The sequence below is a fragment of the Nycticebus coucang genome, chromosome 4 (genome assembly GCF_027406575.1).
Source record: "Nycticebus coucang isolate mNycCou1 chromosome 4, mNycCou1.pri, whole genome shotgun sequence".
Lineage (NCBI taxonomy): Eukaryota > Metazoa > Chordata > Mammalia > Primates > Lorisidae > Nycticebus > Nycticebus coucang.
In genome coordinates this window covers 36,172,138-36,198,675 of record NC_069783.1, presented here as the reverse complement: position 1 = coordinate 36,198,675, position 26,538 = coordinate 36,172,138, and the positions used below count along the sequence as shown (strand labels likewise).

The 26,538-nt window shown below is 39.2% G+C and overlaps 2 protein-coding genes across 3 annotated transcripts in view; one reads left to right on the top strand and one right to left on the bottom strand.

Moving 5' to 3' along the window:
• The window catches only part of RMDN2 (regulator of microtubule dynamics 2), a 101,824-nt gene extending 100,439 nt beyond the window's left edge, over window positions 1–1,385 (bottom strand). Inside the window, exon 1 of the mRNA XM_053588152.1 lies at window positions 1,044–1,385. The gene's annotated coding sequence lies outside the window, so the exon portion shown is untranslated. The remainder of the gene's footprint in view (window positions 1–1,043) is intronic.
• LOC128583691 (cytochrome P450 1B1) overlaps window positions 1–26,538 on the top strand; it is a 174,788-nt gene that overhangs the window by 126,904 nt on the left and 21,346 nt on the right. For both annotated transcript variants that reach the window (XR_008379526.1, XR_008379525.1), the window contains exon 1: window positions 24,713–24,840. The gene's annotated coding sequence lies outside the window, so the exon portion shown is untranslated. Of the gene's footprint in view, window positions 24,841–26,538 lie in introns of those variants that run through there.

Sequence of the window (26,538 nt, the reverse complement as noted above, 5' to 3'; positions counted from 1 at the left end):
TATCTGAAAAAAACATTATTCCATTTTCATGTTCCAGTTTTAGTTAAAATTTTTAGATAAAGAAATTATGCTTTACCACATTAATTACAATAATGCTTTTACCTGTTATCAAGCATATATATTAATTTATGCTTGATAAATTACGAAAGAGGGAAAAAATAAGTTCCAAAACTGATAAATTCGGGGAACGTATGAAAAACTTTGCAAGAGAAGTTAAAAGAACATTAGTTACAGAGAGGCCGAAGGTTGAAGTTTCCCAAGAGAATTGCTCTGAGACCTTGAATAAGTGATCAGGTTTCCTACAGCGACCTGGAAAACTCGATACTTTCGAAGTGAATTCTTATACTGATTTCTTCAAGTCTTCATGGGTGTTTTATATTTTATTTAATATAATTTACTTTAAATTTAGGGCTTCCAGATGTTTGACTTATTTGCAAATGTTGGCAGCACTGATAATCTGGCCTTCCTTTTTATGTTAAAATGAAGAGAAACGAGTTTGAAGGGAAACAAAACAAAGCAAAACAAAAGGTTGGTTGAAAGTAAGATCCTGGAAGATGAGGTGAGAGCCCAGCAGCGTTCCTGCTCAAACTCTTCGGGATCTGCAGGGACGGACTGGATGGAGGCAGCCAACCGCCCACTCCCCACGCAACCCAGAAGGGTGGCCTGTGCCGAAATGCAGGCGACCTCTGGGGCTGGAGCTTCCGAGGCGCCGGCTCAGCAAGGGCTGAGCTGGGGGAAGCCACTTCGGGCCAGTTCTCCAGCTCGGGAACACACACGCGCGCACACACGCACACACACTGCGGGAAGATTCTGCGAAAGAATCGGGCCAATCCTCCAGCGCACACACCGAACCCTCCCCCCCACCCCCACAGACACACTCACACTCACACACACAAGGAGGGGCGGAAGATTCCGTGAAAGGATGCAGCGACCCGGAAGTACAGTCGCCGCCGCCGGAAGTGCTTCCGCCGCCCTCCGCACCCCCCCGAGGCCGCGTCTGGCCCTAGGCTGCCGAGCTTCCCTCTCCCAGGCTCTGCGCTTACCTGTATTCGCTGCGCCTGCGTCTCTGCTGTCAGAGACCGGGCACTGGGACCTGCGGGCAGCAAGCAGCGGGCGGACGGTAGCCCAAGAGTCTGCGGGTTCCGAGGTTCGGCGCCGCGGCCGCAGCCGCAGCCGCCTGGTCTTGTTGCTGATAGCGGAGGCGCCGGGGGAGGAGCCCGCCGGCCGCTCGCCCCGCGGCTCCCGCCTCCTCCCCTCGGGGGGTTCAGTTCTCCCGGGACGGGCGCCCGGCGCGTGGTTTGCAAAAGCAGAAAACTGCGCGCCGCCGGGCTTGTGGCCGGCCCCGGACCGTGCGGCTCGCATCCCGCCTCCCTCTGAGCCTGCCGTCCCCCGCCACGCTCTCCCCGGCGCGTTCCTCTCCCCGGTCTCCGCCGCTTCCAGAACCCATCCCCACCCGGGTCGTACCCGCTGCCAAGCCCACCCCCTCTCCTCTGGGTAACCCTCTCTTGTGCCCTTTTCTAGGCGCAAGCCTGGAACCTTGCTCCACTAGAGGAGTCAAACGCAGATGTCTTGCGCTAATTACTAGTCGTGTCCATAGACCAGTTTTCCTCAGTGTCGCCCCCCCTTACACCCCCTTGTTAATGTAGAGACAGAGTCTCACTTTGTCGACCTCGGTAGAGTGCCTTGCCGTCACTGCTCTCAGCAACCTCCAACTCCTGGTCTTAGGCGATTCTCTTGCCTCAGTCTCCTGAGTAGCTGGGACTACAGGCGCCCGCCACAACGCCTGGCTATTTTTTAGTTGGGGTTGTCGTTTAGCTGGCCCGGACTGGGTTCGAACCCGCCACCCTCGGTGTATGAGGCTGGTGCCGTAACCACTGCGTAAGTGAGCCTCTCAGCGTCCCCTTTAATGAACAAAATTCCCAGCCTTTTCGTCCCCCAACCAGTCTGAGTTACCTATGGATAAAAACCACTTTCTTCTCAAATGCCTGACCTTTGAGGTTTTACGCAACTTTACTTTCTATGGTTTGCATAATGAAAATTTGTAAAGTAGACTCTTAAAAACTGTTCACACAGTTGTCTTGTCCTCTTCTTGAGCATTACTGTTTTAAACTTAGGTTGGTATAGAGCTTTGTCGTATTGATAACAGGGTTCTCCATTTCCTCGCCAGGGCAAACAGATATTTTGTTGTTCCAAACCACGCTTTCTGGGAGCAATCAGGATAGGAGAAAAGCAGCTTGACCAATATCCATCTGGGCAGCTCCTCCTGAAGTGGAAAGCATACACCCTGCTGCTTCCCTGGGGCGGGAACTGTGAGGACCTCATTCATTTACTAATAAATTCACTGGCTAATCAACATGGGCAGGATATTTCTGTCTGCTGGCTCCCGGGGAAGTGTGATATACTTCCTAAGACACCACCCCCTTCACCTCCCCGTCCCAGACAGTGTATGAACCCTAGACAAAATACGAGGGGGTCTTCCCACTTGGGAATTGCCCCCCTCTGCTGCTTTGTTACCCTTCTATGTTCTCTGTAAAATAAATTTTGTCTTGTCACTTGCACGGTCTGGAGATTTCCAGACCAGGGACCGGCCGCAGAAAACTGCTGGTAGCAGTTTATTTTCTAAATTTCCCACCAGTATACGGAACTAAATTAAAAATGGGCACACTCTTGTTCATTTAAAAACAAAATTCTACAGAGAATCAGAAGGCTTATTTTGGGATTTGGAGATTCTGTAGGTTTTCCATAACACAACACAGTTTTTTTGAACTTTAAGCAAGCTGCTTTGAAGAATAAGCCTAGCCATGGTCATTTTATTAAAACTAAGTGATATTTAGGAAGAAAGTAGACTCATACTTAACTTTTCAGATTCAAACCAAAAATTTAACCTCTGTATAACCACTTTTCACTTTTTTTTATTACGGTTTGCGAAGATACTACAATACAATGCAAATGTCTGCTTTACTTAATCAGAATATAACTTATCATGCCTGGTGATAATAGGTTTCTTTTTTAACAGAAGAAACTTTACTGTCTCTTTAGTAATACTTAAAAGACACTTCTTAATATTTAATAGAAAATTTAAGCTTTTCCAAGAGCCCACTAAGTTGTTCACTGCTGCATGTCCAGGACATAGCACAGAAGAGGCTTTTAATAAAAATGTGAGGGTGAGCTGAGAATAAGGCTTCACCAGCTCTCTGCTCTAAAAGGAAGATAGCAGCTGAAGTATGGTTTTCCAGTTTAGGAAATAGAGCAAAATAGCTGCCTTCAGCCTGTTTTCCTATGTAACACCTATTCCTGCCTGCTCTCACTGATCAATAAAAATTATCTGAGCAGTAGAAACTCAGTGATAGCCATTGATTTTGGCAAATTTAAAACTAAATAGCTATTTTTGTCAGACAGTGTTGTAGGGGTGCATAAAAAAGAAATGGCTCCTACCCCACTGGAGTGTTTGATGAAAAAGAAAATGCTGGAGGAAAAACAAAAAACACCAGGAATCCCAAAGTTGAGATTCATCACAACCAGCACAACATTATAATCATTTGGGAATAGTGATGTAGAGCCCTTTCCAATTTGTCCACACCTACTTTCCCACCTTTTCTCTACCAGTTCCACCAGGCATCATCCTGTCTATGCTTTAGTTATACTCCAGCTACTGATTAGCTTTCCACAAGCTGTGTCCTTTTTTATCCTGTTCCTTATGTCTTCAATGCCCTGTTGTTTGCCACCCGTCTAAAACCATTTCATGTGAATCTGTTTGCTGCAAGAAGCTACTGTTCGCTTTCTTCTCATAAATATTCATCCCTTCCCCATCTAAACTCCCGGAAGGATAAGGAATTTAAATGAATACAAACCCCCTCCTTGCTTTCACCACACCTGTCTCACACTACATAATTCCTGCTTGTCAGTGACTGTGTCCATGAGGCTGTGAACATCTTCAAGGCAAGGATGGTAATGTTTATCTTTGGATCCCCAACACCTGGTACAGTGCACATCGTCTATATTACATAAATGCAGGTAATATGTAACCCCTGAGGGCAAAGCTTTGGGAAATGTATCGTCTTTCATGTCCAGGCAGTTCCCAAGTTACAAACATCTGAGCTATGTACAACTCCCACTCATAAAAGGAGGCTACAGGTAATAGGTAAATGTACCTGTTCCAACTTATATACAAAATCAGTGTTTAACAACATTACAGGTGAAGAAACTAAGGCTTTGAGAGATGAAGAAACTTGTCCCAGGACACCCCGTTAGTTTTAGAGACAATAAGCAAACCCAGCTTTATCTAAGCGTCTTTTCTGTTAACCACTTTCTGTGAGCCCAGTCTAAACATGAAGACATCATCTTTTACAGAACACCTGAACGGGCGCTTCATAGCACCTTCTGTAAACACATCTCCTGTGATATTGTACAGTTTGTATCCCCCACTTGAGTTTGTTAGGGTTCAGCCATCACTGCTTCTGTTAAAGGTGGGACTGAATCCTCCATCTGATCCCTTACCAGGTGGAGGGCTTTCTGTGGAGGGTTAGCACAATCTGTAAGCCACGGTGTACAATATTATGGTGTGTTTACTGTATTTAGGTTAAGCTAGGAATAGGATTTAGGGAAAAGAGGAAATAGTATCTATTGTAAATAGTTTTTTTTTTCTTTTGTAAAACACAAGAAAATTACAAAACAATTTTTCTGAAAAGAAACTGATTAACTTGCATCTTCCAAGGAAAAAATGGCTTTCTGTGAAAAAGAAATGAGGATAAGTTTATGAAATATTTTGATAAGACTAAGTGATTAGAGCAATAAATTATTAGTCACTTAAATACACTAAAATGGTTGGCTCGATAGTTCTATACTGAATGAATCAAAAGGTATTTTAGAAAGATACATATGAAAGAATAGCAACAATAGTTATATAATACTATTTAGTAGTTCCGTGTTGAATCCATTTACTAAAAATATGCTACCTCATTAAGATATAGAATTCTTACTAGAAATTTCTATTTTGTTAGAAAAGTTAAGTTTTTGTTCAATGAACACATTTTCAGAAAGGCAGACACTAACCTTGCTCAATGGTTATCACCAGTTGTTCTGTGACCTTTTAAAATATGAATGAAGTTTCTTCAGAAGTTGCAGATTTTGTAAGTCATATTCCTATGTGGATTTTCCATGACCTGTATAAAACAGTGTTGGATGTAATGTAAAATGGAACACACAGATTCAAAGTAAAGAAGGATTTTGCTCCTCCTTTGGCATTCTTTCTTCATATTGAGAAATATCTTCAAGGGCATCCTTGACAGTATATATGTCAACTTCACAAGCCAAGGTCAATTCCGTTGTTTAAGACAGATTAAAAATGAAGGTGAATATTCATCAGAAAAAATGTTGGTGTAACACATGGATGTAAAAGTTAAGTGGATAGTTTTAATTACATATAATATGTAGAATAAAACATTTCATTTTGGACTTGAGTGAGAAGGCAATTTTGTACAATATTTTGCTGGGAAAAATTGGGGTTAGCAACTTTCCAGACCTACGGTCCTCAGAGTATATAAAAAAGTGGTTTTCCCTTTAGGAGCAGATCCAGTTCAAAACATTGTTCAGTAGATAGAGCCTTTAGGTATACTAATAAATAGAATCTACTATCATACGTTATGAGAGACACACAAATTAACCAAACATTGTTAAAAATTTTTTGCATTTTATAAAAATTTCATTCCCATCATTATAATTGACATGCTTTTTATATGTACTCTAATTCACAGAAGTAAATTTAGAAAAAGATGAAAACTGAAATTCACTACTATAATTGTTTTAAAGGAAAGCTTGACTTATAAAGCAAGAAACCAATACCTATGTATCATAATCCAGAATAATTGTAGTTCAATTGTTTAGAATAGGGGACATATCTTATGAAAATTATGCTGCAAATGGTTAGTTTCTCAGATAGACCCAGAAACCTTTTACACTCTCTACATGATAACAGATAGCATGGTTTTAAGCTGACTTCCAACTCAGACCTGCTGATGTCAGGAAATCATTTATCTGTTGCTATGACCTTGGCTGGTTTCACTTACAAAAGAAAAAAAAAGTGGACTTGTCCCTGTCAGCCACTGAAGCTGATAACTGTTCAATGTCCAGTGAAAAGAAAACCCCACCCACCAGTTATGGTGTCTATCAGCTAATACAAAAAGACTTCTTTACCACCAGCCACAGACTCTGCCATGCTTCCACTAAGAAAAGAACTACCCATGGGCAGCGCCTGTGGCTCAGTGGGTAGCAGGTTCTGGCCAAACTACAACAAAAAAATAGCCGGGCATTGTGGCAGGTGCCTGTAGTCCGAGCTACCCTGGAGGCTGAGGCAAGAGAATCGCCTAAGCCCAGGAGTTGGAGGTTGCTGTGAGCTGTGAAGCTACGCACTGTACTGAAGGTGATAAAGTGAGACTCTGTCTCTACAAAAAAAATAGAAAAGAAAAGAAAAGAAAGAAAAGAACTACCCATTGAGCCACAGGGCTCTTTGACTTTCTCACATAAGGCAACACAACTCTTGAAAACCAACATCTTAAAAAAAAATTCTGGGGCTAGGCTTACTCCTGTAATTCTAGCCCTCTGGCAGGCTGAGGCAGGGGAAATGCTTGAGGCCAGGACATCAAGACCACCCTGAGAAGAGCAAGACCCCCAAAACAGAAAAATTATCTGGGCATTGTGGAAGGTGCCTATAGTCCCAGCTAGTTGGGATTCTAAGACAGAAGGATTGCTTGATCCTAGGAGTTTGAGGTTGCTGTGTGCTAGTCTGATGCCGTGGCACTCTAGGCCAGGCAACAGAGTGAGACTCTGTCTCCAAAAACAAAATAAAATAAAATTCTGACAGTAATAACTTCACATTTACTTCCTCTCCTAATAGGGTAAATCTTCCGCTTCTCAAACAGAAGGGTGCTGAGGGTCTGAGTTGGAAGTCAGCTGAAAACCTTTCATTTGGACACAGTAAGTAGCCAGTCACACATAGTATAGGAAGCATAACTTCAGGAGTGTCAGTAGTTAACAAATGAAAAACTGTTAATAAACCAATTTGAATGATTTGGATACTTACAGAAATGCAGTAAGACTTCACATAGTGACATTAAAAGAGCATAAAAGATTTTCATGAAATGTTTAATTGTGAGTATCCAACTTTAGACATTAAGGCACTTTTGTTATTTCCCTTTGCTAAATGTTAACAATTATGAGAAGTGACCATAAATAGGCAGTTGTTTTCTCCCTCTTTTAAGATATAGCAACCGTAAAGATCTTTCATCAAAACACTATGTTGCTACTATGGCTTAGATTAAAGCCTCACAAGCATTAGATATCTAAATAAAAAAGGAACACTTCAGCTGATTCAAATACCTTAAAACACTTCAGTACCACCAACCATCCTTCCTAAGACTTTCTTCCAGTAATGCTGTCCACCCTCTGGTATTGCTACTACCTTATCTGACATTCCTCCCTACCCAGCATTTGTAAGATTCCCTAACCTGGGCTTCACTTCCTGACTTTCCTCCCACTTACCAACCTATTGAAGAAACCTCTAAAACTACTCTTATCAGGGAGGACAAAGGTCCTATGATTTCCCAGATCAGTGGCTTTTGATCTATTTGAAACATCAACTTCAATACTATTGACTTTTTGGACTAGAGAGATCTTTGTTGTAAGGAGAATTCTATTTTATAGAAGGTGCAGCAATATTTCTGAACTTTACCCACTAGGAGCCAGTAGATCTATAAGTTAATATGTAACTTCATAGAATGTAAACCCTCAATTAACCATAAACAACACAAACACGGGTACCTTCTTCTAGAGAATTAAATAATGCTTGGGTAGGCTTGTTAAGCAGTACCCCAACTTTGAAAGAATACACAGGAGATTCTTAATTTAAGAGTTTTTGATAATTTTTCTTAACAGGAAGGGCCATGTCTTATTCATTTTTCTACCTTTAGTACTTCAAATTCAGTATAGATATCTTGAATGACTGAATAAATTGATGGATAAATAAAAATACCTAGTTAATGAAATTCTTCACTTTTAAACAGAAGTTTTAGCAGTTTTTACATATGTGACCAGCCTATATGCTTGCTACTTTTTTAAATTGGTTAATTCCAGGTGAGATAGCTTATAGAGAAGAAAGACTCATTGGTCATGGAACATAGAATTGTGTGGAAACTGAGAAGGGAGAATTAAGTTTCCAAAAATAAATGAAAACTTTTGACTTCACTTTGGACACCTAAATTTTGCCTAAAGCCATCTCTGACTACCAAACTATCTTTTCTCGTTGGAATTTACTATCTAGTGTTTGGAATTCTTTCTAAATATACATACACTTTAAAATTCTTTAGTGTCATTGCTTCTGTTTTGCAAGGACCACTAAATCTTTTAGGTAATATTTGTAACTAGTATGGAAAACTGAAAGATGGGTATGTCTTAGTCCATTTGTGTTGCTATAAAGAAATACCTGAGTTTGGGTAATTTATAAATAATAAAAGGTTATTTGGCTGATAACTTTGGTGGCTAGAAGATTGGCCCTTTGGTGAAAGCCTCTGGCTTTCCACTCACAATGGAAGGCAAAGGGGAGCCAGTGTGTGCAGAGACCACATGATGAGAGAGAAAGGCAGATCAAAGATTGCGAGGAACCAGGCTCTTTTTAAAAACAAGCTTTTTGTGAGACCTAATAGAGTGAGAACTCATTCACTACCTCGAGGATAGCACCAATCCATTCTGGAGAGAGCCACCCCCATGACCCAAGCATCTTCCATTAAACCCCACCTCCAACACTGGGGATCAAATTTTGACAAGAGATTTGGGGAACAAACATCCAAATTATTGCAGGGTATTTACATGCATGTAATTGCTTGCAAATTGTGTAGATTCTTTCACCACCAAACCTTCAGATTTCTAGTTCTGAAATGGGGCCTAAGAATTTGCAGTTCAAAAGAGTATTGAGTTGATATTGCTATGGATCACACTTTGAGAAACATAGCACGTAGCAATGTCATTGATGATCTACTGATGAATTTCTAAAGTAAAAATGAGATCAGGCAGCAGCATTATAGAAGAACTATTATTGAATCTGTTTACTTATTCATTCATTTTTTTTATGCAAAAAGAAGTTCAAAGACCATGTTGAAATTAACCAAATGAAATTTTTGTTTTGGAACTTTATTAGTGTTTATTACAATTTTTCCTGAGAGAGAGAGAGAGTGAGAAAGGGAAAGAGAGAGAAAGCAATGAGAAAAGAGATTCATTTCAGCACGAGAGGAAGATGTTCCTGCTTTTCTCAAACTTCCTCTAATAGGTGAGCTTTTGGCTTTTAGTCTGTTTGGCATCCCTAAGAGACCACATGTCTAGCAAGACTTGGCAGCCTAAAATGAGGCCATGATCCTGAGAGCAACACCTATTCTTTAGTACTTGGCCAACAGGTTTATTGTTGTTAGCCACAGTGATCATCTGTGTCACAATTATTCAGTGCTTGACAAATTTATTTCCACTGGAAGTTAATCCTCTGGATGTGTATGTCCAGTGGAAACGATCAATGGTTTGATGCATGAAGTATGAGAATGCTTTCTGCCTCCTTTATCAGATATAACCTTGCACTCATGGGAAATGTGGAGCATTCAAATTGCTTCCATGTGTTTCTGTTTGATTGTCAATTCAACCTCTGAGATAGGCAGGGCATATACCTTCATTCTAGTTTTGCAGACGAGGAAAGCCAATCTCAGTGATTAAGTCTGATTTGTCCAAAGCTCATAGATCTTTACTTAGGATTGATGACTTTCTAGTCTCTCCCGCCAAAGCCTACTTGGTAGTGTAAACTTCTGGTACTCAAGATAGCAAGCATAGGCTCGACAGTGAGTGTACAAGAAGGTAGAGAGGGCTAATTAATTTTTTTTTATAAGAGGAAGGGCTTTATTCACCAAGGGCTAATTAATTTTTAATGTATGAAATAAGCAGTTCATTTTAAGTTTCTCCCTGTGCATTATTTATTTACTTCATAGGCAAGGAAAACCTAAAAAATATTAAAGAGTAAAAGTAATACCCTTGGCTGGGCATTCTGGTTCACACCTGTAATCCCAGCCCTCTGGGAGGCCAAAGCAGGAGGATCACTTGAGTACAGGAGTTTGAGACCAGCAAGAGCCAGACCTTGTCTCTACAAAAATAGAAAAAAACAGGCATTGTGGCAGGCATATGTAGTCCCAGCTACTCAGAAGACTGAGGCAGGAGGATTGCTTGAGCCAAGGAGTTTGAGGTTGTAGTGAGCTATGACGATAACACTGCCCTCTGGCCTAGATAACAGAGCAAGACCTTGTCCTATTGCATGGAACTGCTGATATTCTGTACATGAAGAAGGATAGATTTATGCTTTTTAAACAATATAATTCAATACCAATTAGTTATCATGATTTTCAGAAACTCCAATGCTAATATTATATCCAAAGGAAAGATGAGAAAGATTATTTCCCTGTAGGCATTCTCAGGGAACTGTTACCTGAATCCAGTATGTCCCTGGAGGATGGAGGGAACAGAGCAAATGAAATTAATTTATTTTTACAATGTCATAGCACTGAAGAGCAAGTTTGGAAGTTGCTTGCATTTCTAATCAAGGAGAATAGTGTTATTTATTATTTAAAACCAGTCTTATTTGCTTATCACAATTTAAAAATATTTTTATTAGTAAAGGAATTCAACATTTAGATTTGAAAACATGTACACATTTATTAAGTCAAGAATGAAAGCACTCTGTCCTTTTCACTCCTTCTCATTTTCCAGAGGTAAACAATGTTAAGATTTTGAGTATATAAAAAAAATTTTTTGAGCATATAATATTTTTATGTATTTTTATGAATGTATATATGTATGTATGAGATACACAGTGTTTAAAATATGTATAATATTCTGCTTTTTTCACTTAATGCATCATAGATGTCATTTAATGTCTTCCTTGTTCTTTTTGACAACTTTTGGTATTTCATTGTGAGTCTATGCTATAATATTTACTAGTCTTTGAACTAATAGACAGCTAGCTTATTTTTATTATTTGACATTGAAAACAATGAGTCATTGCAAGTATGTAATAAGAAAGAAAGATAAATTCAGTCCTTTTTAGGAACAGACCTGACATAGAGGCCTCCATGTATAAAACAGATCTGATATGCACAGCAGACCCATCTTACAGAACGTCCGATTCAAACAAGGATGCTGTGCACACAAAATACAGCACAAAATGAGTGATTGCCAAGTCTTTACCAGTTACAGCTTCATCCTAGCTCTATCTTCCCTATTTAGAGATAAGATTTATTGAGACATTCAGTTGTAGAATTGCTCCCTTTCCAATAGCACACAGTCTACATCAGTGATTTTAGGTGTGCTGCAAAAATTTTTAAAGATAATTAAATTATTTTCAAAACTTCATAGCACAGTAAGTATATTCTTTTTTTCTCTTTTTGGATCAACATAATTTAAATGTGCTCCTGAAGTTTAATTGTATTTCAAATGTGCAGTGAGATAAAAAAGGTTGAAAAACACTGATCTGGAGCATTTTGTTTCGTAGAACCTCCCTAACATTATCTAGCTAAACCCCAAATTCTATAATATGTTGATTCTGATACCCTTTTACTGGGATAGCCCATGGTCAACTACAGGTGTGTTCCTGGAGGTCTCTGTTGGAGGACATTGACAGTTAAGTTCTTTAAATATGTGGGTAACATTTTTAGAACTTGAATTCCTTGATCAAATAGATAACTATTTAAAATTGTAATAAATATTATCCAAGCGTGCTCCAAATAGCTCACAATTATTTATTTATTTATTTATTTATTTTTGAGACAGAGCCTCAAGCTGTCACCCTGGGTAGAGTGCTGTGGCATCACAGCTCACAGCAACCTCCAACTCCTGGGCTCAAGCAATTCTCCTCCCTCTGCCTCCCAGGTAGCTGAGATTACAGGCACCTGCCACAACACCCAGCTATTTTTTGGTTGCAGCTGTCATTGTTGTTTGGTGGGCCCCAGCTGGATGCGAACCCACCAGCTCAGGTGTATGTGGCTGGCGTCTTAGCCGCTTGAGCCACAGGCGCTGAGCTGGCTCACAATTTTTAAATGCTCCAAAACAGTTTTTCTATTGGTTGTTACCCTTTTCTTACAGTTATGTAAAACTTTCTTTTCATAATGATGACATTGTTTATAATAAACCAGGTGCTTCTTAAAGTGATTTCCACGGTATGACTCTTTTCACATCCCTGTAACAAACCTATGATGTAAGTTCTAGGATTCTCATTTAAGAGATGAGGAAACTGAGGTGGGTAGAGGTTATGCAATTGCTCAAGGTCACATGGCCAGGAACTGCTAGAGCTGGGTTTTGAATAATCAAGCTCCAGAGCTCCTGCTTGTGTCCTTTGTACCATGGTGCTTCATTACAGTAATAGAAAGTGTGCAGGGTCTATGTGAAAAAGAAAAGCAAAAGTCCGATTGAGAGATATGAAAGAAAGCTGGAAGGATAAAAAGCCAGACTGTGTTCTTGAACACAAAGATTCACTGTTTTAAAGACGATATGTTTTTTTCATATGAACCCACAAATTTCCAAGCAAAACCAGTTCATTTTATGGTACTTGACAAAATAATTTTAATGTTTAACTGGAAAAATAAATATGTACTAGTAACCAGGAAGAATCTGAACAATAATAATGAAAGTCTTCCAATTATTAAAATTGATTATAAAACAGAAGCAAAAGCACAGAACCAGTATAGGGACAGTTTAATTAACAGAAGAAACTAGAATACAATAATAGACCCTAACACATATGGCATTAGAAACCAAAGAAAAATAGATGAAATAGTGATGGTATACCTGGCTAAGGATATAGGAAAAATTATAGCCAGATGCCTACTTTATTACACCAAAAATTCCAGACGAATCAAAGATTTAGCCAAGAAATTAAGCCATACAATTAGGAAAAAATAAAATTAAAAAAATTTTTTAACCAGCGTGCAGGGGAGATTTCCTCATAATGGCATGAAAAACATCAGCTATAAAGAAAATTATTGATACACTTGACTGATCAAAAAAATTTAAAACAGAAAATAACAGAAACAAAGAAGATTTTTCAAATATACTGGGGAAATATCTATAATATTTGAAAGATATTTATTGTAATTTTTATGATTGTAAAAGTAAAGATATTTATTGTAACTTTTATGATTGTAAAAGTATAGCTGGTTCATCATAAAAATAAATGCCAAATATTATTAAGAAGACAAACATTTCTACTGAAAAGTAATAATAATTTAGTTTTGGGTGTGCATCCTCTGAGATATTTTTTCTGTGTGCACATGTTATATGAATATAATTTATTGTATATATTAGAATAATTTTTATGATATAAATATGTATATATTTTAATAGCATCATACTATTTAATTGACCACTTTTTTGATCCTTTAACAGTACATTGTGACCATTTTCTCTATTCATAGATATACAAAGACATGTTTATCAGAGAGTATTCCTAGACCAGCAGCATTAGAAATTATAAGAAATGTATCTCCTCATTTCCTCATTGGAAATCTATTGATCAAAGGCTTCTGAGCTGCCATAGCACTCCAGCTGATTATGATTTATGTTTAAGTTTGAGAACCACTGACTTGTATCATCACTTTTGACCACAAAGTATTTCATTGATAGTATGGTTGTACCATAATTTATTTAACCAACTCTAATTGCTGAATTTTTTACTGTTAAAAACAATGCTGCAACAGATATTTTTTCTTTAAAAATTTTTTTTATTGAGATATAATTTGCATGCCAGGTTATTCACTCATTTAAAGTGTACAATTCAATGGTTTTAGTATATTTACAACTATGGCAGCCATCACCACAATATAATCTGAGAATTTAAATCACCCCATTAAAGAAATACAGCATTCATTTGCAGTTAGAAGCCATTCCACTCATACAAGCCTGTGTACCACTAAACTATTTCCTGACTCTGGATTTGCCTATTCTGGATATTCCATAAAAATGAATTCATATAATACGTGGCCTTTTGTCTCTGACCTCTTTTGTATACAATAGTATTTTCAAGATTCATCCATGTTGTGGTATGTGTTGATAATTCTTTTTCATTATTGAATGGTATTTCTTTTTCTTTTTTAAATTTTTTTATTTTATTTAATTTTTTTAAAATTTATCGAATGATATTTCATTTTTATGGATAGATCACATTTACTTTGGCCAGTCATCAGGTCATGGATATTTGGGTTGTTTCTACTTTTTGGTTCTCATGAATAATGCTACTGTGAACATTCATATTTTTGTGGAAATAAACAAGTGTTTGTGTGAATATATGAGGGCTGTCTGGAAGGTATCCAGCCATGTACTATGAAAAATAGAGACATTTATGGCTGGATACTTTCTGGACAGCCCTATGCTTTCATTTACAAACATTCTTTTTAAAAGTTTTATTTGAAGTATAAGTTACATGCCATAAAGTTCAGCCATTTTGTGCACTGTTCAATAATTTTTACTAAATTTACAGAGTTGTACAACCATCAAGACAATTCACAAAAAATACTCTTATCCCTGCATTTCTTTATGCTTGACAAGATATTTTAGATTAGGTTAAACATTATTGATTTCCCCATTTAAAAAAACCTAACCAATCTTTTTCCACCCTAAGAGACTTGATACGATTCAAACCAAAAAGGAGAGATTTTGGAAAGGCCATAATAGAGATCAGGGATCTGATTCATTGGATAATTTTCTGGACTCTAAAATTTAACACATGCCTATCTTCTGGCATATTCTCCTTTAATTACTTAAGGTTGCAACCCCCAATTCCTAATTGCAGACTGGAACAGGCCAGTGGGCTGGGCTGTACAGAAGCGAGACCTGAACTCTGCCTCTTGTCAGATCTCTCCACCATCCCCTCATCCGTGGAAAAACCATCTTCCATGAAATTGGTCCCTGATGCCAAAAATGTTGGGGACCGCTGTTCTAAATGCAATGAGCTCTGAGAATGATTGCCTGAAGGAGAAAGTTGAAAAATATTGATGTATTAGGTGGAAACACTTCCAACTATAATAACAACAACAAAATAATCTGACTAACAGTTTTAAAACAAAAAGAAAATGGTTATCGACATTGATTCTTCAATTAGTGATGCCAGCAAAGGCCAAACTCTGCCTTCTGGTTCTATCATTCTCAGTGTTGGCTTTTTGTCCTGATGCTTGTCTTGCTCAAGGCAAGAAGAAAGGAGGAACATAGTGCCATTCATCAGGAAAGAAAAGCTGTCTCAGAAATCTCCATGAAACTTGTGCTTTCAAATCATTACCCTGAAATAGAATACATGCCCATCTTCAGCTGCAAGAGAATCAGGGAAAAAAAAGTATTTGGCTTTCTGATCTCAAGAGGAGGAAAATGAAAGAGAAGAGTTTGGGAATGAATCTGGGTTAATTAGCCGACACTGACCAAGCTGCACTGACCAAGTGGGAGTTAGAGAGAGTGTGTAATTGTTATGCCCAGATCTCGAAATCCCCCACAAAGACCACCAGGGAGCCAAGTCCCATGCAAAAGCAAAAGAGCCTTTATTGCAAGCTCGAGCTTGGGCTCCCGGGGGCTCCACTGCAACGGATCAGAGCCAGGAGCCTGGAGCTCTGGAACAGGGGTTTTTTATAGTCCGGGGCAGCAGGTGGGTGTGCACAGTTTGAAACAAAGGGGGTGCTTCTGGATTGGTTAGGTGGGGGTCTTTGATTGGTGGGTGGTTGTCTCATGATTTCGGGGAATTGCCTGAGCTTGTCTGGAAAGTGAAACTTATTGAGTGAAGAGTGAAATGGCGGGGAAAGCAAAATTTAACTCTTAAGATGGCGCTGGTCTGGTTCTTTCATAATCAAGACCCAGATGTGGAACTCTGAAATACACAAAAGTGGAGGTAAAGCACTCAGGGTATGTATGGGATAATGTCTTGTCAATCTCTCATCTTTGTACAATACTGTCTTTAGTGCTTCACGCCATACTCTAACAGATTAACATAACTATAACAAAAGATCCCTTCACTAAAAAATTTTAAAGAAATATCGTTGTTTATCCAATCATATGATTCTAACTTTTAGGTTCAATTTCATACTCAGTTTTTATGTGCTACTGAGTCCAAGAATATCGTTACACAGGAACTGCCAATTACTAGTAAATTTGGGCAAGGTTATTTTTCTAAAATAGGAAACCCCTTCCCCTGGCAAACCCAGCAAAAGCCAGTGACCAATGGTTGCACAGGTCTTGTAGGTACTCCATGGTGTCTGCGAAACCTCCCCCTAGAGAACCTCCAGACTTGCCGGCTGATGCCCTTGTTCTCTGTCCCATTTCTCTGTTCCTTCTTAAAGCTTTTTGACTCCTATTAGTGTTAGGAGGAGAGGCCTTTGGTAGATGATTAGGCTATGAAGGAGAAGACCTCCTGAATGGGATTAATACCCACATAAAAGAGACCCAGAGAGCTTCCTTCCCTTTCCACTATGTGAGGTTACAGTGAAAAGGGAGGTGGGGGAGGTGTCTGGGAATCAGGAAGTAAGCCCTCACCAGATCCTGAAACTGCTGGCACTTTGAATTCGAGCTTCCCTGCTTTCAGAACTATGAGGAACAAATATTTAAGTTATCCAGTTATGATATTTTTTGTATAGCAACTTGAACAGACTAAGGAGTTATATAAGTAAACTAAAATTTGTTTCTTATCTTTAAATATTTAGAATAATTGCATTGAATGTCCATTTGTGATATCTGTGTTCCTGTCTGCCTGATTATCCTTGTCTAATATATCCAGATCCAATAAAATCACAGAAAGAACACAAAAACAAAAACTAAAACTTTTTTTTCCATTTTATCAAGTTATGAGAATTAGCACCTCAATTCCATAACTTTTTGATTACATGGATGCTTCTAGCCTCAAGTAGCAGAAAATCAGCTTGAAGTGGCTTAAACACTGATTTTTTTTATTATCTTACATAACGATCAAATTAATTCAGTATTTCAACAATGCCATTAGAAACCTATACCTTTTCCATATTTTTATGCTGCTGTCCACAGCATATTGGCTTTTATCCTAGGCCTTACCTTCATAGTTGCAAAGTAGCTTTAGGAATCATGCCCTCTCATAATGTCTTCAAAAGGCAAGAGGGAAAAGGAGGCTTTTCTTATGCATCTCTTTCTTTTTATTAGTGAGAAAAGTTTCCCCAGATTTTCCGTATGTCTCAATGGCTATAACTAGTCATACCTGTGTAATAGCTGAAAGGAAGCTGTTTTAGAAGACAAAAATTATCATTTCCAACTCTGTAGGAGGAGTTAGCCTCTGCCAAATTGCCAGAACAGGGATAGCAATGGGTAGTATGCAGGAAACCTCATGGGAGAGAAAACAAAATTGTTCCATTTACAGATTTGATAGCTTCCTCTATGTTTCAATAAAGTGAGTCAGATTTCTAAACCTGACTTCATAGCAGCTCAGACCCAGATATTTCTGACCCCCTGAGAATAATTCTGGCCTATTTATTGACTTCAGGGAATAGGATGCTGATCACGAGTCTGAACTAGCTCTCTGACTATCATACTTTTGTACTTTAAGAAGACATGTGAGTGTTAAAAAGAAGAATGTGATCCAGAAACATTGTGCTGTCAGAAACTTCATTAACAGAGGCCTGAATAGTACAGGAGGTAAGGAAAGGGTGTTGATGTACTCTAGCTCCCCAAATTTGTAAAATGAGTCAAGAAACCTCTGAGATTCTTGTGGTGGAAGAAATGGTTTATATAGTATGTGAGGGGGAGGGGACTCCATCATTACTTTGCTAGGAAAGAGATTGGTGGGGAGAGCACTGAATTAGAGAAAAGGTGTAGACTCACTGAATTGCCTGCTGCCTGGCAGACACAGCTGACTCCAGATCCCAGGAGTCATTGATGGGGTCCTCTTAGACACTTCTGGGAATAAGCTTTCAACACCTGACTAGACCAGTTTCACCTCCCATAAGAGAGTTTCGAAATGGACTCTTCAGGGTCCAGACATGCCATAAGATTATGTCAGATTTACTCTTAGGACTACTTTGGGTTATAAATCAATTTTTTTCCTCCTCAATGCACTCCCTCCCCCAACCACCAGGAAATACTGATTATTTTTAAAATGTCTTCACAGTCTTTTGAATCTATATGTACAAATAAATGGGTTAAATGCCCAAGAGAAGTAGCAGGTTAACATGTTCAAACTAGATTGCAATCACTTGGTTAATAAATGCACACTGATGGATGAAGGCATTAGCTCTTTTGCTAAATTATATAAGCACAATTTCAAAGCTGAGGTGCACTCAGTACACATTTTTATTCACTTGCTCCTTAGACATCTGTGGCTCACCATGGCAGGGATGTTGTAGGGCTGAGCAAGAGAGGAAGACATGGCACAAATTTTCTTAAATGGCAATAGGGTACAAATCACTGGTGAGGGAGGTCCCTCTGCCAGCTTAATGATAAAAGGTTAGTGACTGGGGGCTGTGGACCACTTGACCTGCAGAGAGGAGTCCCCCACTCCATGTGAATGAGCTACAATGACCACTAGACTTTGTACGTGCTTTTTGTGCATTAAAAAAATAAAGAAATAAAGCAGAATGGTTGAGTGGTTCCAGGTCATGTGATAGGAGAAACATGCGGAACACAAAAGAAACTGCACCAAAGTGTCAGTCAACCTTTGAATAGCGATTTAGTTTCAGCAACACAACTTCAACTATCATTTAATTAGTACTGTTAACTTGAATTATATCAGTATTATTTATATTTAATTTATATTTTAAATTTCTAATTATAAAGGGAAATTAAACAAGGATTTTATAGAACATTTATGTTTATACCTATTTCAGAAACATATGTCAATATAGGGCTTGGGATAACTTTTATCTTTGTAAATCATAGCTCTGTACATTAGTGCAATCGCCTGTACCCATTCTAAGATGCACCATTGATGTGGCCCCACCCATTACCCTCCCTCCACCAAAACCTCCTCCCTCCCTTCCCCTTCCTTGGCCCTTTCCCCATAGTCTTGTGCTATAGTTGGGTTATAGTCTTCATGTGAAAGCTATAATTTAGCTTCATAGTAGGGCTGAGTACATTGGATACTTTTTCTTCCATTCCTGAGATACTTTGCTAAGAAGAATATGTTCCAGCTCCATCCATGTAAACACGAAAGAGGTAAAGTCTCCATCTTTCTTTAAGGTTGCATAATATTCCATGGTGTACATATACCACAATTTGCTACGTCCATTCATGGGTCGATGGGCACTTGGGCTTCTTCCATGACTTAGCAATTATGAATTGGGCTGCAATACACATTCTGGTACAGATGTCTTTGTTATATTGTGATTTTTGATCTTCTGGGTGTAGACCTAGTAAAGGAATTATAGGATTGAATGGCAGGTCTATTTTTAGGTCTCTAAGTATTCTCCAAACATCCTTCCAGAAGGAACGTATTAGTGTGCATTCCCACCAGCAGTGTAGAAGTGTGCCCTTTCCTCCACATCCACGCCAACGTCTCTGGTTTTGGAATTTTGTTATGTGGGCTACTCTTACTGGGGTTAGATGATATCTCAGAGTAGTTTTGATTTGCATTTCTCTGATGATTAAGGATGATGAGCTTTTTTTCATGTGTTTGTAGATCTTGCATCGGTCTTCTTTAGAGAAGTTTCTCTTCAAGTCCCTTGCCCACCCTGAGATGGGGTTATGTGTTCTTTTCTTGTTAATACGTTTGAGTTCTCTGTGGATTCTGGTTATTAGACTTTTATTGGAGGTATAACCTGCAAATATTTTCTCCCATTCTGAGGGCTGTCTGCTTGCTTTACTCACTATGTTCTTGGCTGTGCAGAAGCTTTTTAGTTTGATCAGGTCCCAGTAGTGTATTTTTGATACTGCTTCAATTGTCTGGGGAGTCCTCCTCATAAAATATTCACCCAGGCCGATTCCTTCAAGGGTTTTCCCTGCACTTTCTTCAAGTATTTTTATAGTTTCATGTCTTAAGTTTAAATCTTTGATCCAGTGAGAGTCTATCTTAGTTAATGGTGAAAGGTGTGGGTCCAGTTTCAATCTTCTACAGGTTGCCAGCCAGTTTACCCAGCACCATTTCTTAAATAGGGAATCTTTTCCCCACTGAATGTTTTTAATTGGCTTGTCAAAGATCAAATAACGGTAAGTAGCTGGATCCATCTCTTGGTTCTCTATTCTGTTCCAGACATCTACTTTTCTGTGTTTGTGCCAATACCATGCTGTTTTGATCACTATGGATTTACAGTATAGTCTCAGGTCTGGTAGCGTGATTCCTCCTGCTTTGTTTTTATTGCTGAGTAATGTTTTGGCTATTCGAGGTTATTTCTGATTCCATCTAAAACGAAATATTTTTTCAAGATCTTTAAAGTATGACAATGGAGCTTTAATAGGAATTGCGTTAAAATTATATATTGCTTTGGGCAGTATGGACATTTTAACAATGTTGATTCTTCCCAGCCATGAGCATGGTATGTTTTTCCATCTATTAACATCTTCGGCTATTTCTTTTCTTAGAGTTTCATAGTTTTCTTTGTAGAGATCTTTCACGTCCTTTGTTAGGTATACTCCCAAATATTTCATCTTCTTTGGCACTACTGTGAAAAGAATAGAGTCCTTGACTGTTTGTTCAGCTTGGTTATTGTTGGTATATATAAAGGCTACAGATTTATGGGTGTTGATTTTGTAGCCTGAGACATAGCTATATTCCTTGATTACTTCTAAAAGTTTTGTAGTAGAATCCCTAGTGTTTTCCAGATATACAATCATATCATCTGCGAAGAGTGAACGTTTGATCTCTTCTGACCCTATGCGGATACCCTTGATCACCTTTTCTTCCCTAATTGCAATGGCTAAAACTTCCATTACAATGTTAAAGAGCAATGGAGACAATGGGCAACCTTGACTGGTTCCTGATCTAAGTGGAAATGATTTCAATTGAACTCCATTCAATAGGATATTGGCTGTGGGTTTGCTGTAGATGGCCTCTATTAGTTTAAGAAATGTCCCTTCTATACCAGTTTTCTTAAGTGCTGTGATCATGAAGGGATGCTGGATATTATCAAAAGCTTTTTCTGCATCAATTGAAAGAATCATAGGGTCTTTATTTTTAAGTTTGTTTATGTGTTGAATTACATTTATAGATTTACGTATATTGAACCAGCCTTGAGACCCTGGGATAAATCCGACTTGGTCATGGTGTATAATTTTTTTGATGTGTTGTTGGATTCTGTTTGTTAGGATCTTATTGAGTATTTTAGCATCTATATTCATTAGTGATATTGGTCTATAATTTTCTTTTCTTGTTGGGTCTTTCCCTGGTTTGGGGATCAAGGTGATGTTTGCTTCATAGAATGTGGTGGGTAATATTCCTTCTTTTTCTATATTTTGGAAGAGGTTTAGTAGTATAGGTACTAGTTCTTCTTTAAAGGTTTGGTAGAATTCTGACGTAAAGCCATCTGGTCCTGGGCTTTTCTTTTTAGGGAGATTTTGTATAGTTGATGCTATTTCAGAACTTGATATAGGCCTGTTCAACATTTCCACTTTGTTCTGGCTAAGTCTTGGTAGGTGGCGTGCTTCCAGGTATTGGTCGATTTCTTTCAGATTTTCATATTTCTGACAGTAGAGTTTCTTGTAGTATTCGTTAAGGATTTTTTGAATTTCTGAGGGGTCTGCTGTTATTTCATCATTACCATTTCTGATTGATGAAATTAGAGATTTTACTCTTTTTTTCCTGGTTAGGTTGGCCAAAGGTTTATCTATTTTATTGATCTTTTCAAAAAACCAGCTTTTGGATTTATTGATCTGTGGTATAATTCTTTTGTTTTCAATTTCATTTAATTCTTCTCTGATTTTGGTTATTTCTTTTCTTCTGCTGCGTTTGGGGTTGAAGTGTTCTTCTTTCTCCAGTTGCTTGAGATGTTCCATTAAGTTATTGACTTCCTCTCTTTCCGTTTTCTTGAGGAAGGTTTGCAGTGCTACAAATTTCCCTCTTAGGACTGCCTTTGCAGTATCCCAGAGGTTCTGGTAATTCGTGTCTTGATTTTTGTTTTGTTCCAAAAATATGGTGATTTCCTTCTTAATCTTGTCTATAACCCATGTATCCTTCAGCATAAGGTTGTTTAGCTTCCATGTTTTTGTATGGGTATGCAGGTTCCTGTTGTTATTTAGTTCAACTTTTATTCCATGATGGTCTGAGAAGATGCAAGGAATAATTTCTATTTTTTTAAATTTGCTGAGGTTAGATTTGTGGCCTAGGATGTGGTCAATTTTGGAGTATGTTCCGTGGGCTGATGAAAAGAATGTGTATTCAGTTTTTTTGGGATGAAATGTTCTGTAGATGTCTGTTAAGTCCAGATGTTGAATGGTTGAGTTTAAATCTAAAATTTCTTGGCTTAGCTTCTTTTTGGAGGATCTATCCAGGACTGCTAAAGGGGTGTTAGAGTCTCCAACTACTATGGAAGTGGAGGAAATCGAGTTGCTCATGTCTGTTAGAGTTTCTCTTATAAATTGAGGTGCGTTGTGGTTGGGTGCATAAGTATTAATAATTGAGATCTCATCATATTGAGTATTACCTTTAACAAATATGAAGTGTCCATCCTTATCCTTAATTATTTTGGTTGGTTTAAAGCCTATTGCGTCTGCGAATAGGATTTAAAGCCTATTGCGTCTGCTTTTTTCCGCTTTCCATTTGCCTGGAATATAGATGACCACCCCTTCACCTTGAGTCTATATCTGTCTTTTAATGTAAGATGCGATTCTTGGATGCAGCAGATATCTGGCTTGAGTTTTTGTATCCAGTCTGCCAACCTATGCCTCTTTAGAGGACAATTTAAACCATTCACATTAATTGAGAGTATTGATAAGCCTTTCAAGAGACCGGTGGACATTTTTAATTCTTTTGTGACTGTGGAAGTTGGAATTTGATCAAAAATTTTGGGGGTGGGTTTACTTTTGTGGTGGAGAATTACACTGGTCTTTATGGAGGATAGGTCTAAGAATGTCCTGGAGAGCTGGTTTAGTTGTGGCAAATTTCTTCAACATGTGAATGTCATTGAAGTATTTAATTTCTCCGTCATAAATGAAGCTCAGTTTAGCTGGGTACAGGATCCTGGGTTGGAAGTTATTTTGTTTTAGGAGATTAAAAGTCGATGACCATCCTCTTCTAGCTTGAAAGGTTTCAGCAGAGAGATCTGCAGTTATTCTGATAGTCTTCCCCTTGTAGGTAATGGTTTTCTTTCGTCTGGCAGCTTTCAGAATTTTCTCCTTCATATTAACTTTAGTGAAATTGATTATGATGTGTCTAGGGGATGTCTTATTTGGGTTGAGTTGTGCTACTGTCTGCTATCTGAATTTTGGAATCTCTTGGCATGTCTGGAAAATTCTCCTTCATAATCTCATGGAGAAGAGACTCTGTTCCTTGTGAAGCCACTTCGTCACTTTTGGGGATCCCTATAAGATGAATACTGGTTGTCTTCAAATTATCCGTGAGCTCTCTGAGAGAATGGTCTGTTTTTGCTCTCTATTTCTCTTCTTGTTTGAGGGTTTGGGAGCGTTCAAAAGCTTTGTCTTCAATGTCAGAAATCCTTTCTTCTGCTTGCTCCATTCTGTTACTGAGGGATTCTACTGTGTTTCTCAGATCTTTGGGGGATGCAACTTCTTGTCTCAATGTGTCAAAATCTTTGGTCATTTGGTCTTTGAATCCATTGAATTCTTGAGATAACTTTTGGAATTCTAATTCGATCTTATTTGCTATCCAGATCCTGAATTCAATTTCTGACATCTCAGCTATTTGTTTGTGCATGGGGTCTTGTGCTGTTTCTGCCCCATTGATCCTTGGGGGAGTTGATCTACTCTGATTATTCATATTGCCAGAGTTTTTCTGTTGATTTTGCCTCATGATTGTTTTTCACCGTTGCCTCTGGCTGTCCTCAGAGTTGGGGAGGTGTCTTTCCAAGATTAGACCCCAGCGGGATCACTCTATTGTTGCTGGATCTTTGTAGGGAGTGACCCTGTGTAGTTCCTCTGGGGCTGCTCTAGCTAGGGAGTTCTGGTTGTGGAAGCAGCTCCAGTTTGTGACACACCCGGATCCAGCAACAGGGCTGGGGTGGTGCACACGGTTCTGGGAGTGCCAGGCGCCCAGTGACTTTGGCACAGAGAGCCCAAGGCTCCACCAGTCTCTGGCCAGGAGAAGAGCTCTGCTCAGAGGCAGGGAGGGCTCCAAAGGGCATGCAGCTACCAGAGTCCCTGTCCAGATGAACGGGCTAGTGTGGGAGCTGGAGGACACAGGAGGGAGGACGCAGGGTTGCGTGGCTCCCGTAGTTCTTGGTCAGGGAATGTGGAGGCCCGGTGGGTGCGGGTCACTGGTCGGGGGTCGCTGCACAGCTCTTATGGAGGTCTGGGTGGCGCCAAGCCCCGGAGTTTGAGGTTGCTATGAGCTGTGACATCATGACAGTCTACTCAGGGCAACAGCCCAGGGTTCCAGTGTGCCAAAACCATCTCACTCTGCCCCTAAGGATTAAGGCTGTAAGGCAGCTCAGTCCCCACCTTTAGGCTGCTCAGTCAGTAGGTTACTTTGACCCGTCCAATCCTTGCTCTGAGACCCTGAGGGCGGAGCTTGCCAGGGCAGTTCTTTCACAATGGCTTCTTGCGCCCAGCTCAGTGGCTCAGTCTGGGGCCCCAGACAATGCCCAAAGTTCTCCACACTCCTGCTCAAGCTCTCCCCAAGGCAGTTCAACTGAGTGTCAAGTCCAAGAACACCAAAACAGTTCACAGGTAAGGCCTTTCCAGTTTGCAATCTCACTGCTGCTTGTACTTATGGTTGCCGGCGTGATTAGGTCAATAGAACACACACAACCACTTGCCAGTTTTCCACTGTTCTTGTCCTCCTCTTGGGGTCCAGGAGTCCCTTGCTGGCTCCCTGTATCCTCAAAGGGATGATGTAGGCAGATCCCACTGGCCAGAGATGCCTGGAGTCTTATCACCCCAGACTCACTGTTCCCAGTTGCAGGGAAGCTGTTACTCAGCCGCCATCTTTAATCTCTCCTGATTTAATTATTTAATTTAATTTAATTATTCAATTATGCTTCTATACGACATGCTGGCAACTGCCTTAACTCTTTGGGGGTAAAAATATCTTACAGAGATTACTAAATCCCTTAATAAAACAAATTATTGCTAGTATGGCAGGTAAGCTTTTCACAGTCACAAGATTTATGTATACCAAAATGTCATTTTTCTTCTTTTTAAATCTGTAACTGAAGTTAATTGTGGAACCTTTATTTCTGGCCAGCAATAGAAAAAAATAAATTAAGACAGCTGATTCAAGCTATCTATTTACTTGCACATCTAAAAATCTGTCTCTTTTGGATAATCAGTCAGTCTGGGACTCTTCCCTTCCCCATTCACTTTCCCTGCTTTTCCCTGGGGGTGAGGCTCATGTATCATCTGGCCATGCTCTGCTCCCATTTGCTTCCCAAGGTGGAAGTTTGTTTCTTCTCTCAGCCTCCATCTCTAATCTGTCTTTGGTTTCATGCTCTGGCTTCAACTGCGCCGATGTCTGTGTTCATTTCTATGACCTTTAGTTTCAAGGTCTAGTGTTTTGTTTCTTCAATGATTCAACCACAGCCTTTTCTGGTCTCTGGCCCTATTAGCACTTTCATTTTCCCAGCTCCTAGTCCCATCCTATGGGTTTCAGGAACCCTAACCTACTTTCCTACCTGTATAGGGAACCCAGGACTTTCTGAGACAAGTGGGACTATTTGTAAAAATAATGATGACACAATTAAACATAAATATTTAACAAACTTTCTCCCCATGAGCTCTTACAAAATCCCTAATTTACTTTTACAAAGTTGCATGAAAAGTGATTATAATAGAGGAAAATAAATTATTATTGCTTCTAACAGTAAAATACTGCTGTGGGAAAGCTGAAAGAATTTGATCCCCTCTTCCTAGATAAGGGAACAATGTCAAAGATAAGATAATGTTGCCTTGGGAAGAAATGTTGACTTTCAGCTGTTTTTTCATCTGGGAGCCAGTGGCCTTTGGGGACTTGGTACTCAGTGCTGACCACAGACATCAGAACCTTTTGCAACTGATGCTGGCAGGGCTATAAATGACTCTAACCTTGAGATGTAGTCCTTTAAGCCCAATAAGTGTTGGTTTAGTGCCAGTGAGATTTGTGTATAAAGCATACAGCTTCTGAAATGAAGACCTGCCAAATACCAACCACTCTCATGTTGAGTCAGGGCCACCAGGGCATGCTTGATGTGTGGGTTTTGTATCTAAACTGAAGTTTCTAGTTTTCTTTTTTTTTTTTTTAAACCATGGGAAGAAAAATTGGCAGTTTCATCCAATGTCCAAATGTTTTTTCGTTCAAGTTAAAGGAAGAGTTTTGAATGATGATTGTCTACATGTTTACATACACACCATTTTTTTAATTTAAAACTTTGTTCTTAAATAGTTTTGGAT